This window comes from Hydra viridissima, unplaced genomic scaffold (assembly GCF_058129835.1).
Source record: "Hydra viridissima isolate aposymbiotic clone 2 unplaced genomic scaffold, HvirCarnegie_v1 scaffold_1, whole genome shotgun sequence".
Lineage (NCBI taxonomy): Eukaryota > Metazoa > Cnidaria > Hydrozoa > Anthoathecata > Hydridae > Hydra > Hydra viridissima.
The window spans coordinates 11,171,478-11,185,553 of NW_028324300.1; the positions used below are offsets into that span (position 1 = coordinate 11,171,478).

Below are 14,076 nucleotides of genomic sequence, written 5' to 3' on the forward strand. Positions count from 1 at the left end.
AGAGTTAAGTTTATGTGATACAGCAAATTAGGTTCAATGTTCAGATATTTTGGTTAAATTAAAAAAACCGCTTTGAATGATATTGAAACACATGGCTCAATCTTTACAAATAAATTATCTTTACAAGATAAACTATTTATAAAGATACCTCTTTACTAATTGGTCAGCATCATAACAATATTAAAGATTGATAAAATTAAATCAAGTGAAAAAATAGAAATAAGGATATTAGGATAATATCCCGACTAAATCGACTTTTAGTCGATTAGTAGGAAACCCAAAGTCGATTAAATCGACTATTCGGTTTTTCAAAGTCGACTAATTTCGACTTTCGACAAGTCGACTTTTAGTCGATTTAGTCGAAGTCGATAACAACACTAGAAATTTTATATATATATACATATATATATATATATATATATATATATATATATATATATATATATATATATATATATATATATATATATATATATATATATATATATATATATATATATATATATATATATATATATATATATATATAAACACACACACATATAGATAAACATTTCATTAATATGTTTTCAATCAGTCACCGATTTACTGAATGCGGGATGAAATTCTGAAAGGAATAAAATTGTAAACCATCAAATACAGTATATGTTTATTGCAACCTATGTTTAAAAATAATAATAAATATAAAAAGAATATTAAAAAGTATTTTAATAAAATAAATTTTATATACATTTAATATTAGTATAAGTTCTGTAGTGTAGTGGTTATCACGTTCGCCTCACACGCGAAAGGTCCCCGGTTCGAGCCCGGGCAGAACTATCCTTTTTGTAGACAAAATCAATTCATTTTTAGGCATATAATGAAATATAATAAAAAAAACACATTAGCACTTTTTTTTAAATATATATATTTAAGACAGATTTCAGATTTAAGGCATATAATAAAAAAAACACATTAGCACTTTTTTTTAAATATATATATTTAAGACAGATTTCAATTCAAATTAATTTTAATATTCTCGAATTTTTTTCCAAATAATTTTCTTGCAAGAGGTATATCTTTTGCAAGAATAATATTATTACTTGGACTATTTTGGACGTCCATTGGACGTCCCTAGACGTACCAATTTGGACTTGGACAAACAAACCTAAACGGTACGTCCTATGGACGTCCATAGACGTCCTGTGCCCACTGGGCAAGTATAACAATTTAAGCAGCTAAAAATAAATCAATGAGGATATTCGTTAGAGCCCCATCTCTAATTTAGACTAAGATTTTGGTTGCCATTATGTTTTTAGAGTCATCAGTTTGATTGTGTCTCGTGGTTTTCGTTTTCATTTTCAACTCTAGGAGAAACATTTTCCCTCAGCCTAAAGCTGAGGAAAAATGTTTCTCCTAGAGTTGAAAATGTTTCTCCTAGAGTTTTTTCCCATAGCTTAAACTACTGACCTTACAAACGCGAGAAACAGCTGGTCAGGACAACGCATCTTTGTTTATTGAGCTGAAAACAAACAAAATTACATGACGATTAAACAATACTCATAAATATGCGCCTCTGATAAACTATGCCTCTTTGTGTATATTCATTTACATTTGAAGACAGGAAAAGACGGCAGTCGCATTTTGTTTAAGATTTTTAATTCATCACAATGAGTATCGATTCGATATCCAAAAGTATTTTTAAATTCCTTGTTAACATATGAATCTTTCTACGAGAATACAGCATGGTAAATGTGGTAAACGATTTTGTTTGTGTTTAATTCCTCTGCGAATAAAGTTATTTCATCTTGAGAGTGGTGAGGCTGTCTCCTCTAAGAAAGGAATTATAGTTTCTGATCCTCTACTTGTAAGGTCAATTTATTAATTTCTTTGAATTTTTAATGACTCGTCTGAAAATGAAAACATAGTGGATTTATTCAATTTAATTGTAAAACTAATATTTTAATTAAAAAAAAAAAAATTCAGATCGTTTAAAGGTGGTAGTTCCCTTTAAGAGGAAAAAAATTTAAAACTTGATATTATATGGGAACATTTATTTTTTTTTGAAGTGTTAGATTAAACCATTTCAAAAAATTAAAAAATTAATTTTTTTACCCACGTGCTCAATAATTATGCGCATAAATTATCAAAATTTAGGCAAAAAAAATGGACCATTTTTTTTAACACGAATATCTTGAGAACCATACATGTTCTACAAACCAAACTTTGTAAGTAGTTTTTTATATGTTCATAAAATGTGCTGAATTAAAAATTATACAATAAACAACATTTAATAACTTTAAAATCATTAAGTTTTATCAATAAAAAGAAAAAAGTATAAAAAATTCAAATTTTAGAACTTAAAAAAAAAGTTAATTTTCTTTGGTTCAGCGCATCACAAATGAGCTGAGCACCATTATTGAAGCTAATTATTGCAGAGGCCAAAGCAATCTCAACAACTGTTCTTTCCACATGTACCCTTTTAGGTGTGCGAGTCCAAACCATCCCATTTAGCGATTCATTTACATTTTGAGTTTGGCCATGTAAGCATTTCTTGAGCAATTCATCACTGTCAAGATCTTTGTAAAAAAAAATTGGTTTAATGAGCTTAATTATAGCTTTTGGGATACACTTTGATTTGTAATTTTTCTGGTCTGAATAATACTTACACCATGAACTTAAATTTTTTTTCCAGATGCCGATCCACTTACATTGCTTGGTGAATTTGGAGACAAAACATTTTGCTGTAAAGCATTGAAGTTATTTGGAGAATCTTTTTCTAATTTATGAAACTTTCTTTTCTTTGCTCTTGTTTTAGCATATCTTTTTTTTGAACCCATTTATCAGACAACTAATCAAAAACATCCATCAATCGAAGAAATTTTATAAAAGGGTAATTATCTATACCTTACAGAAACTAATATGAGGTTTCAATTTATGGATATTAGATCGAAAACTAACAAGAGTTCTTAAGGAACAATTTAGTCATAAGCACACAAAAAAAGTATATAAATTGGATTTTTATTTTTCGAGATATGGCAGGAAACGTATCTCTAAGGGCCGTTGTTAAGGGAAATAATTTTTTAGTACCAAATCTATTAAGGATAATTTAGGTCTTTTGACATTTTTTTTTTTGAATTTTTTTAATTCTTATATGAGTAGATATGATAAATGAATGAAAATTGTTAAAATTAAAATTTTGAAAAAAAAATTTTAGTCTGTTTTTTGGGGTACTACCACCGTAACTTAAGAATTGGATAGTCTATTTATAGTTCTTTACTTCACAAAAATAATAAAACTAAGTACTCTAGATTATACTTATGAATGCATTAATAAAATTGGGCTTTGGGGCGTTACCAGAGCTGTTGTCGATATCGGGTATTTGGTTTATTGGATTTTTCAGCCTAGAATGGCCTTTTTGATTTCTAAAGCCTAGAATGGCCTTAAATTGTTTCTTCTTTATTAAAATAAGTAAAAAATAATACAAGAAATTGAGGTACAAAAAAAAAAATACTTTTTTTTTTACCGAAAATAAAATTTTCCATGAAAAAAAATTTCTTTTTAAGCAGAAATTTATATCTACTTTAGCCGCAAATTTTTTTTCGGGCGCTTTTTTATTTTATGACTACGTTTCAATTAAATACAGCTATCAATGCTTTTTGTTATTACTTTTGCTTATTGACGTCAACCTTAATCTCCCTCCAAATAAGGGATGACTACATAAGCCCCTGCGCTACGGTAAAAGTTCATCACTTGAAACTGATTAATCTTGATTGAGTATAAGTGATAAACTTTTTAAAATTTACTATAGCTTCCAAGGTTACTGGTATGGTATTGTTACTGTCAAGAAGTTATCATAAAGGCCATGGTAAGCCTCGTGAATGCGCACGAATGGCTAAAGTGACAAGCAGTATGGCAGATATACTTGCCTGGTTCAAGATATATTCCAAAATCCATGAATTCCGACTAAATGCAGTTCATTAGGCTGATCTATACTAACTGCATGATAAGGTAGGTTGCAAAAGTTATAAATATTTGCTGACCGTTGTCTACTTTGCCTGGGGATACAAAGAGGCTAAAGCCTTGAAAGACAAGACCTCTACTGAAGTTGCTTCGGCATTGACGTAAATACATAAGCGAGGTTGGACGTCGTTGTGGAACCAACCTTGTATGGTAGCTAAAAGTGTACAACGTTAAAAATGAGAGCAGTCTGAGAAACCAGGCTGCATTGTACAACCGAAATGATGGACCAACACGCAGATTTGTTCGCAAAGAGCTGACGGTTGTCCTACCTAACACTAAGCCAACACCAAATAGGATTATTAAGTCGCCTATTTGCTAAACCTCGAACATCCTTGACTCGGCAATCAGGTGTTCATTACAATCATTTTTAAACCTATCAATCTTTTTGTTTCTAATTTTGCATTATGAATTATCCTTAGGGTACTCGCTAAAGTCATAGTCATTCGAGTGCTCCAGCATGTCTTTGTAGGCATCGCCAGTCTCAACTTGAAGCAATAAGCTGTCGGTGTATAGCAAACAAGCCTAGTCACCATATCTAGTCTTAACACTTTAACACAAGAATTTGTACATTAAATATAAGTCAAGATAGGTCGAGATAGATTGAGAACACCATGGGCCAGCATATATATATCTATTTAGTTTTTTTGCTTTTGGTTCAGTGTAGTGCTATCAGGTCTCTGTTAAATACTTTGTGCAAAGAATAAGCAGGATTTACAACAAGGCGACATATCCTATCCAGCTTAAAACCGTGGACTAAGTTAACCCTAACGCGCTTGCTAAAACTTTCCATCGTTTTACCAAAAACTGCTTAGTTTTTGAACTTAAATAAATCCTGTAAAAAATTTGCGATGGCCCATACCCGTAGATCAGTGTTCAGATCAATAAATGTTGTCATCCAGGCTGCCTGCCTGATCTTGACCGCTCTTTTGATTTTTGTGGCACCCATACCCTAAGTTTAATAAAGCATAAGGTTCAGGTAATGTACAACGTATCACTCCTTTTTGCATAGATTCCGGGACCAGGTTCACGCATCCAATCAATTTAGCCCCCATTTCAATCACCAAACCATGCTGGTAATTACAAATCGATGACTCAGGTACAACAATTGTTTCCGATGTCAGTGGTTAGTTACTATGAAAGAGTTCAGGATATTCAAAATCAGGTTTTACAATATAAATATACATATTTATATCATAAAACCTGATATGGAATATCCTTATGCTATCAATATCATTATGCTAAGTAGCAAACTTCTCGTCAATAGTAATCTTAGGATATATATATATATATATATATATATGTTATGTTTCTTAACAGATCCAAAGAAAAGTTCGATTTCAGTAAAGCTTTTATTTTTGATTCAGTAATACCAATACAATACAATAATATCACAAACTTAATATTTATAGTAAAATAGAAAGTTCCTAGAAAGATACAGAACATTCTGGAACGTTATATATATCTAGAGGGTTCTATGGAAGATTCTCGAATGTTCTGTTGTATCTAGAAAGTTCTAGAATGGACCGTAACATATCCTCGCCAGCTTGGTTTTACGGAGAGCAAGCGTTTTGATTATTCTTTGATAGGCATCTACTAGATCGTCTTGTTTTGACTTGTTTTTTATCTTGACCAGTCGGCTCACACGACAACAAATCGGGCTGTACTATTATTGACTCCTCCACCTCCCCGGAGTTGTAGCGATGCCTGAGTTGTTCAATATGACGATGCCAGACTAGACCATCAGGCTCTGTCTTCACTATGACAGATCGAGGACCGCATACTTCAGTGACAATAGCCGTAATCCATTTTGAGTTGTAATCATTACTTGAGCTAAAATATCTGGCATAAACCAAGTCTCCCACTGAATATTTTACAACTTTGGAAGAGTCCATAGATTGCTTTGATTGTTGTAATTGAACAGGGGATGGCAAAAGCAGATCGATTTGCGCCCGAATTTGTCTGCCATTGAGTAATTCGCTAGGGGACGATCCATTTGCTAAAGGAGTTCGGCGGTAGACCATGAGAAATTCCTGAAGAGCATTCTTAGGAGGTAGGTTTGATTTCTTCATGGCTTTTTTGAAAGTTTGAACTAGTCGTTCGGCAGCACCATTTGTTGCGGGGTGATATGGAGCACCTTTGAGCAGGACAATACCTCGACTATTACACCATTCTAGAAATTCCTGAGAAGTGAATGAGGAATAGTTATCGGTAACTAGAGCATGTGGATAACCGAAGTGTGCAAAATCTTCTTCCAGTAAATCAATGGTAGATTTGGCACTAATAGAAGATGTAGGATGAATACATGGATATTTAGATAGAGCATCAATCATGATAAGCCAATTAGTACCCATGAAATTGATTGCATGATCAAGATGTAGACGACTCCAAGGGCGTTCTGGTAGCATCCATGGATGGACTGCTGGTTTTGATGGAAGGTTCTGATTTTCCGCACAGGTAGTACACTGGTGTGCTAGATTAGTGATAGCTGAATCAATGCCTGGCCAATATACGGCAGATCGTGCGAGTTGTTTCATTCGTTGAATGCCGAAATGACCTAGGTGCAGTATCTTCAAGACTTGATCTTGAAGAGTTTTGGGGACGACAACACGTGGACCATAGAACAAGCATTTGCCTGAAACTGAGAGAGCTTCGGAAAGTTTTTGGAATTCCCGTATCTCGTCATTATTGTCGGATTCGACCCAACCATCTCGAACATTGCGAATAACTGCAGCGATGACAGGATCTTTGCTCGACTCGCGGACCAGGATATTCGGATCATGCATATTGATTTGACGACTAACGGTTTTCACCGCACAAATCATTAAATTTTCTTCACTACTTTCCTGCCCATCGAAAATGCGATCATGGTCAACCGGTAATCGACTGAGCGCATCAGCGTTGCCGTGTTCAGCTGTCTTACGAAACTCGATTTCGTAATTGTATTGGCTAAGAATTAAAGCCCATCGAGCCAGTCTATTTGCTGCCATAGCTGGAGTAGCCTTTGTTGGACCAAATAGAGCCAGTAGTGGTTTATGATCAGTGACGATTTTAAAACGATGACCAAAAAGAAATTGATGAAACTTTTTTAAGCCAAAAATTATTGCCAATGCTTCTTTGTGAATTTGACTGTAGCGACGTTGACAATCAGTCAAAATCTTCGATACATTTGCAATTGGACGTTCAGAGCCATCTGCTAATCGATGAAACAATATGGCACCAATACCAACTTCTGAAGCGTCTGTTGCCATTCCTAACGGTTTCGAAGGATCGAAGTGAAGAAGAACTGAATCAGATGATAACAACTGTTTCACAGCTTCAAAAGCTGACTGTTGTTCGGATGTCCACTGCCATGGCACATCTTTCTTAATTAGACGATAGAGCGGGTCTAATGTCATAGACAAATTTGGGGGAAGAAATTTGCCGTAAAACTGTACTTGACAAAGAAAAGATCGCAGCGTATTAACGTCCTTAGGAACTGGCATAGCCAAAACAGCATCAACTTTGTTACCTTTAGCAATACCTTCCGAAGATATTATATGACCAAGATATTCGATCGCAGGACTAGCGAAAATACATTTTTCTAGACGACAGCGTAGTCCGTTTTTGCTTAGTCGTTGTAGAAGACCACGCAAGTTGGAAATGTGATCGGCTGCGTTGTTGCCACTGACGAGAATATCATCGAGATAGACAGCTACACCAGGTAGATCACTTGCTAATTTATCCATTGTCTCTTGAAAGTACCCCGGTGCTGAAGTGATTCCAAATGGAAGACGTAGCTGAAGAAGTACACCAGTATGTGTACTGAGAGCCAGTCGTCTCTGAGAAATTGGACCCAAACGAATTTGATTATAAGCGTCAGCCAGGTCAATTTTTGTGTATCCATAACCGCCACGCAGTTTACGCAACAGGTCTTCTGGCAACGGCATTGGGTAGCAATGAGGTTCTAGCTGAGTATTAATGGAGACTGAATAGTCGCCACAAATTCGAATCTTTCGTTTTGTTTGTCCCGGAAGCGCGGTCTTTTGAATAGGAACCACAGGTGTACCTTCGTCGTTGAATTGAGTACGTTTCCAAACACCATGCTTGATACCAGCTTCGTAAGCGTCAACCAGATCTTCTTGAATAGTGAAAGGTACAGGTCTTGGACGGCAGAAGATAGGCTTGTAGTCAGGCTTGAATTTTATTTCAAGTTCAAAGTCTTTCAAACAACCCAATTCTGGTTTAAACAGGTCTGGAAACTCAGAACATAGAATTCTGCACCTTTGTTAGAGATCTGTGTCAGGTTTGAGATGCTCAAAGACCTTAGCAACAGTACTCTTGGATGATTTCTTAATCTTTTCATCAACTGAAAGATCAAGTAGTCGAATACCCGATCGGCCAATAAGATTTAGTCCAGGAACAGAAGTTACGTGGAACCAGATCTTGCAACAGGTTGTTGGAGCTTTAACTGATAATTCAACTTTCCCTAGTATCGGAAGTTGATGCTTGCTTGCTGACTCGAATTGTAAATCCGACGATTGAAGATGTGGTTTACCCAAACTTTGCCATAAAGTATGGGTGATGAAATTGGCTGGAGCTCCAGTATCGAGTTCGAATCTTATCGAATGCCCATTGATTTGGAGATTTTGTGTAATTTCATCATCAACATTGATTTGGTTGACTTGGCGAAGTGCTTTAGTCTGTCCATAAATGAATATAGGCTTGACCGTCTTTCGGGATTCAGCTTTTTTCTTGAAACAAACTGCTTCAATGTGACCATTTTTACCACAAAAATTACATTCGGCGTCCTTGAAACGGCAATTTTTGCGTTCATGGGTCGATTTGCCACAACTTCTACAAGCGGTTGACTCAGTCTGAGATTTGTTTTGTCGAGGAGCTGAGGATTTGGATTCCGATTTATGTTGCCCCAACTTATTGATTGGGAGAGACATCGGAGACTTTGAGGGACCAACGGCAGTTTCCTTGGCTACCTTGGCGGCCTCCTCGGTTTTGGTTGCTATTTCTACCGCCTTGGCGAAAGATAGATCTTCATTTTTGCATTTGAAAAGAGCTTTGAGCACTGCTTCATTTTTAATAGAGCAGATAAAATGTGTTCGAAGAGCTTCATCCAGTGGATTTGTGATGTTAGTAAAGTCGCATGTTGCAGCCAATTGTCGAATTCGAGCAACCAGTTGTGGAATAGATTCACCTTGATTTCGACCAATACTTGACCAAAATTTGAATCTTTCACGAATAAGAAATTTGGTTGGATTGTATTGTTCTTTCATGAATTGAGCAATTTGATCATACGAAAGATGGTTGACTGTCAAAGGAGTCTCTTGTTGGCTTGCAAGATTGCAAAACTGTTTGTAGATGACTGGAGTTTGACAACTGAGAAAATAAGCAGCTTTGTTATTTCTTGTTATACCCCGAGCTTTAGCGAATGTTTCGAATCTTTCCTGATAGTCGATCCATAATTCAGCTGTTGAATCAAAAGCAGCAAAATCTTGAGTGACCTTTGATTCATTGGCTTCAAGCAGTTTGACAATGGCGTCTTGTTGCTCTTTGATTTGTCGCTGTTGTTCGGCTAGCTGTCGTTGACTAGCTTCTTGCAGCTTCTGCATTTCTGCCAATATCGTTACCAGAGTAGCACCGTGTTTTTCTTCCATGAGTAGTTTTTAGAAAATAGAGAGATCTTCGTCGCCAAAAATCTGTTATGTTTCTTAACAGATCCAAAGAAAAGTTCGATTTCAGTAAAGCTTTTATTTTTGATTCAGTAATACCAATACAATACAATAATATCACAAACTTAATATTTATAGTAAAATAGAAAGTTCCTAGAAAGATACAGAACATTCTGGAACGTTATATATATCTAGAGGGTTCTATGGAAGATTCTCGAATGTTCTGTTGTATCTAGAAAGTTCTAGAATGGACCGTAACAATATATATATATATATATATATATATATATATATATATATATATATATATATATATATATATATATATATATATATATATATATATATATATATATATATATATATATAAATTCAGTTGTGATTTTGATATTTGTCTTGCCTTATCCCTACAATGCATCAGCTGCAGAGTTACGTGAGATTTCGTACTCAATTGATTTTATTTTCTTGGTACCACTGGAATCATTCTATTGGTAGCGTTTGATTCAAAGCTCAGTTATATAGATTATTTGTATCAAACTTTATGATCCAATTATCTGGCTTTGAGCTGTCATAATGCAGACAGTGTGGGTCGTTGGCATCGGCAAATCTTTTTATACTATCGAGATGCCACCACGCAAATTTTTTTCAATAAACAGGTAATTGTCAATGTCTGTCAATAGCTTAAGCTCAATTTTAGTCTTTTTTAGGAGAGCATCCCAGGACAGGCCACGCAATCAAAAATACTACGCGGGATCGAGGTCATAATAATCCATTGATTGGTACAATACAGGTGAACTGAATTCATCACTGCTGACAACTACATAGCTGAATGGAGCCTTCTTAGAGATCTGACGAGTTAAGTTTGAAATAATTTTTTTAGCTAGTTGATTTAACGCCTCTAAGTTAGCATAAATGATAAAGGAAACGCGCATCTATTTGTGATAATTAGCAAACTTTATGATATTTTCACTCTCTTTTGGCAACTCATTGCGTTGTGCTTTCTTGCTTTTACATTTACAGCCCTCCCCATGAGATTTTAGTAAACTATCGTACAAGAACATATACAAGCAGCGGCAAGGGTTTTTTTCACTTTAAGGTTATTATTTTTATTTAACATCAGTGCTTTTTTTTTTTTTTTTTTTTTATCTAATATTCGTGATCTTTGTTCTATACATAATAATTCTTATTAGGATCATTTTTGTCTGATAAGTAAATCTATTGGTTGCGTATTATTCTTTAAAATACACAACTGTCAAAACCCTTTATTCAAACCAAAGACGTTGGTTGAGAGATACGCAATCTGCTTATGAAACTTGGAAACATCAGAAATTTTTACTGGAAATTTAGTTTCATCAAATCTTTTATGAGATAAATTTTTCTGATAAGCTGTTGGACAATCAGGATGTTGTTCATGTCATACTGGATATAGCGCAAAGAGTTTGCCCATTCAAAACAGTGGCTGCCATTACTTTTAACATTTTTAACCGCTCTTTTTGATATATATGGTGTCTTGATATATGAGCTTCCTCAGAAGAGTTGATATTTTCGATTTGATAGACGATGTTCTCAAATAAATAGTTTGGTATATACGTGAGACTTCCAATGTAATTATATTCGTATTGAGCTCTTTGAAAAGTTCTACAAGTAAGTCAATATCCTTATCATTTTGCATTATCAAAGTCCTTATCATTTTGCATCAATGAGTAGATAATATATTAACAGCTTTTGCAAATATAAACATGCGTGGGTCCTTTTCGAGCTCATGGAATAACTGCACTATAGTCTTTTACATTGCCAGCTTTATTGATTTTAACAAATTTTATAGGTTTGTTTGTAGCTGTGGGACCTACTTGCAGTGTGGGACCTACTTGCAGTGTGGAATCTACTAGCAGATATGAGATATTTTTAAAACCATTTCATCCTTTGAACATCTATAACCGCATCGCTTATAAAAGCTGTGGATTCGACATTTTCATATTTGTTTTTGTTGTCATCATAATGCCATCAGTTGAGCAAATCATTGATCAAATCTTTATCAAAATTAATCCGACCAACCCTTGCTACTATTTGCTCTATTGACTTTCTCGCAGCATTAGGTTTAGGATTTGGCGTAGTTTGCGCTTGTTGCGCCCTCAACTGTCGCATCCGCAGAGATAACGGAATAAGAGCTGACACAAAATTAAATAAATTATCAATTACAGCAGAATGCTAAGTGAAAGCGTTTTAGGCGCAATTCGCGCCGAATCAGCAGAGATAAAATGAGGTTTAAGAAGCACGATCTGCGCAAGTTAATTTTCCGATGCATGAAAAAAAGTTCCTGCATTACAGGTTGTAGTGGAAGATCAAATTTTAGAAGATTATCTCTCGATAAAGTCGATAAAATTGCAATACGCACAAGTTAACTAAAAATATACAACAGAGTCTCTTAATTTATTATTAAACAGGTCTACATTCACAAAATATGAGTCCACCGGCAATAAACCCTTGAAAATCTAGTTCATCAATTGTTAAAATAACATATTCGATGACCATTTTTATTCGCACAAAATTATCAATATGATTATGTTGATCAATGCGCTGTAACTCCATTTTATATGTTTACAATAAAAAAAAAAAAGACCACAGTAGTAAATTTTTTTTTCGGTTTTTTTTATTATTATTTTTTGCATGTGACATAATCGAACAAAAGCACAAATATACAATCAGACCATCGGCAATAGCACTGCTTCACAACGGTCAGTTTTACTTAAAATTAGCAACAATAAAAGAATAAAAATTCACTTAATTATTTAAATATCCGGGTTTTACTTTAAGCTAATAGTTTATGTTAATAAAATATTAAATAAAATTTACCTGACCTTATGCTCAAATTAATTTTTTAAAAGAAATTCAATATAAGTTGATAAAACCAGAAGAGAAAAAAACTTCCATAGAAAATATTAGCTTTAAGACAAGTCTAGAAAGCTAGTATTTTTTGATATAAAACATATAATGATAATGCTTAAAAATGTAATAGACAAATGTGTAATTGAAATATAATAGTAATTCATAAGATTTTTTTTTTAATTTTTTCAGCTACCTAAGGATGATTTCTTCATAGCAACTAAATAACTACTTTTTAGGAAATACAGCCAATTTTCATTCATAATTTTCTTAAATTGTCTAAAAGTGTCACCAATTATTTATAGATTTATTGTATTATTATGATTTAAATTCAATAATTTAAAGTTTCATGTCCGACTTGGTCCTACTTTAAAAGATATCTTTATAAATGGGCAAGAAAATAAAATCAATTGAGTACGAAATCTCACGTAACTCTGCAGCTGATGCATTGTAGGGATAAGGCAAGACAAATATCAAAATCACAACTGAATTGCATTTATATATATATATATATATATATATATATATATATATTGTAATTATTTAGTCATAAAAAACTTTTGTCACCTTAAATCTCACATCTTTTACAAACACCTGTACTTAACCTTTCCAAAAGTGTGCTTGAGAGTGATTATGAAGAGTGACCTACTCATTCTTAAGAACTTATTGTTTTATTAAAAAATTATTTTTGTCAGTGCTTTTATGCGATTATTTTTTTACTGCCAATTAAATTTTCCATTGATATATGATTCATATATTAAATTCATTTTATAACATTTCTGTAAAAGTTTTTAATCGTAAAATAAATCTTTTTGTAATTACAATAATGTCAATTTGTATGAAAGGGTTCAACTACCATATTTTCTACAGGAATTTATTAGTTAACATTCTTAGAATGCTTTGAAACTATATTTGTAAGTAATATTCTATCTTTATTATTGATTTTTTAAGTAAAATTATGAGTTGCGCAGTTTTGTTTTTTTCTGACCATTGTGCGCCTTCGACAAAGATATATTCGCGTATTTTTTGATCCTCGTGTAATAATCTTTGAGGTGTGGTGCGTTAGCCGAAAAACTTATTCACAAGGCGAACCATATTTGTAAATGACTATATATCTTGAATGGTTGGTCATTAACAAACATGGTTGCCTAAAATACTTACCTATGGTGGATTGTTATTGCCTAAAATACTTACCTATGGTGGATTGTTATTGCCTAAAATACTTACCTATGGTGGATTGTTATTGTTAATGTTTTAGTGATATTCTCTTCACTCTATAGACTGTGATAAGTTCGGCCTTGAAGAAAAAGAGGTGATTGAATCTAATTAAACAAGTTCAATCATCTTTTTTACTAAATTAAAAACACTTTAAACTGGTACAACTGCAGTTTTTTTTTGCCCTTTCGTGTGATAGGAAAGTTTGTTTTTTTTCTTCTACATTTCTTTTAATTTTTTTCCCTTATTATTAAAATTTTTAGAGGATTACTTTGACTTTGAAAAACGAATTAATTCAGAGAAAAACAAAGGT

The 14,076-nt window shown here is 33.5% G+C and overlaps 1 non-coding gene across 1 annotated transcript; it reads left to right on the plus strand.

Annotated features, from left to right (window-relative positions):
* The first annotated feature begins 746 nt into the window (after positions 1 to 746).
* Positions 747 to 819, plus strand: Trnav-cac (transfer RNA valine (anticodon CAC)). The gene has a single exon. It is a non-coding gene; the product is annotated as a tRNA-Val (tRNA).
* The last annotated feature ends 13,257 nt before the right edge of the window (positions 820 to 14,076 follow it).